The sequence below is a fragment of the Propithecus coquereli genome, unplaced genomic scaffold (assembly GCF_000956105.1).
Source record: "Propithecus coquereli isolate 6110/MARCELLA unplaced genomic scaffold, Pcoq_1.0 Scaffold79, whole genome shotgun sequence".
Lineage (NCBI taxonomy): Eukaryota > Metazoa > Chordata > Mammalia > Primates > Indriidae > Propithecus > Propithecus coquereli.
Window position 1 is genome coordinate 7,442,342 of NW_012154062.1, and position 1,885 is coordinate 7,444,226.

Genomic DNA, 1,885 nt, shown 5'->3' on the forward strand with positions numbered 1-1,885 from the left:
GGCGCGGGCGGCCGGGCGGGCCGCGTTGGGGGGTCGGGGAGCTTCCGGGCGCCCGCCGAGCCCACCCCGCGGGCTGCGCTTCCGGGGCCGGCACGTGAGCCCTCTGGTTGCGTCCCTTTGTTGCTACATGTTGGTCAGGAAAAATCCATTTGGTAATTTGGTGGTTGCTTGAATCACGTGTGGGGGTGAGGAGGCTGTGCGTTTGTTTTTTCTTGTTCTTTTTCATTTTTTTTTTTTGAGATTTTCCTAAGTGGCTCAAGTGATTTTTCTTTTTTCTTTTTGTTTTAACGATGGGGTTGTGTGCCTGGTAAAACTGTCGAAGAACGGCTTCCTGAACCACCCGAGGATGGCACACATCACCGAGTCTGGGGCAGAGAATTTTCAAAAACGGAATTTAAAAGACACTCGTGCAGACAGACGGGCAATTGAAAGTTAGTGGGCAGGACTGAGTTACCACCAACTCCAGCTGCTTTTCATAATATTCTAGTGCTCAGACATCTTGTCCTAAGGCTATTCCCAGTTGTCGTGAGAGCTCAGAGTCGTCTTGGAAAGGTTCTTGCCTAACCTTTCTGTAATTCGTCTCTTATGAAAGATGCAGTGGGGGGAGTTACCATATGGCCAGACGAAATCTTTTGAAAACCATTTGGAGGCTTAAAGGTCATGCAGTGTCTTTCATAGGGTGGGAAGTACTTTGAACATGGCTTAAACATTATTTCAGGAAGCAGGTTCCCGTCCTCAAAAGGTGGGGATGGAATTTGGATGTTAAGATGGATGCTGCAGCTCCATGTTTTGATGGGTTAATTCCCTAAATGTTGACCTTTTTTTAAAAAAAACCTTTTAAGTGTCTTATTTTATGTTCTAAAATGTAAGATTTTTGTATTTCCAGCAGTAAACTAGAATTAACATAAATGTCTCTTGTATCACAAATTAATGTGCAGTTTCAGATTATTTACTTATTTTTAGAAACATGGACTGTAGAATGAGAAGACACTTCAGAGCTAACTCCTATTATTTACCAGTAAAGAAACAGGTTAGAGTAAGGGCTCTTGTCCACCTTCACAGCTGGCTGGGACGTGGAGCTGAGGTTCCAACGTTCAGCCAGTCTAGTGCTCTTTTCAGGACACTTGTTTTCAGGACAGTGGTCCAGAATCTCGCAATGATACGTGTTTCTTATTCTCTGAGTGTGTTACTCTACCTGATGTACACAGGTGGCCCACCAACACTCTCGTTTTAGTGTTGTGAATTGTGCTGTTGCCTTATGAGTTAAGATTTGGTTGGTATGTGTACAGGATTTCGCAGAAGGCAAAGGGATTTTAATTTTCCTTTGACCCTTTAACAAAAAAATGACGTTGAGCTCCTTTGTGATTGTTTATCTTGATATCTGACAGACTTCTGAGGTGTTTGATGTCTTTGGCCAATCAGTTCCTGCTACGTTTACATTAGCTCTCACAGAAGTGGAAGTTCACTCAGCCTGCATGTGATATCAAAATGTTGCTTTTGGAAATCTGCTAGATAAAAAGTATTTTATTTGGGGTAGGCTGAGTTTTTAAAAGTTACTGCGAAGTGTTTAGATAATACCATATTTAATTACTCCCCTCTTGCTTCTTCCTCTGTTCCTTGTTTTAGCTCATTACACAACACTGGACTCAGCAAAACAAGAAGTCTTATTGATTCCTTGAAGTGATTTTTGGGCACCTTGCAAAACAGCCTATTCAGGCATCTAATACTGTCCAAATTGCTGATAAGTCGAAGTACTTTATTGGGTAAAGTTGCACAACTATGAAAAACAGGAGATGAAACTCATTGTACAGATTATCTCTGGTTTGGGATTTTTATCTTCAGTTCAAGGGTCAAAGCAGAGTTTTAATAGCAAATTATTGAAATA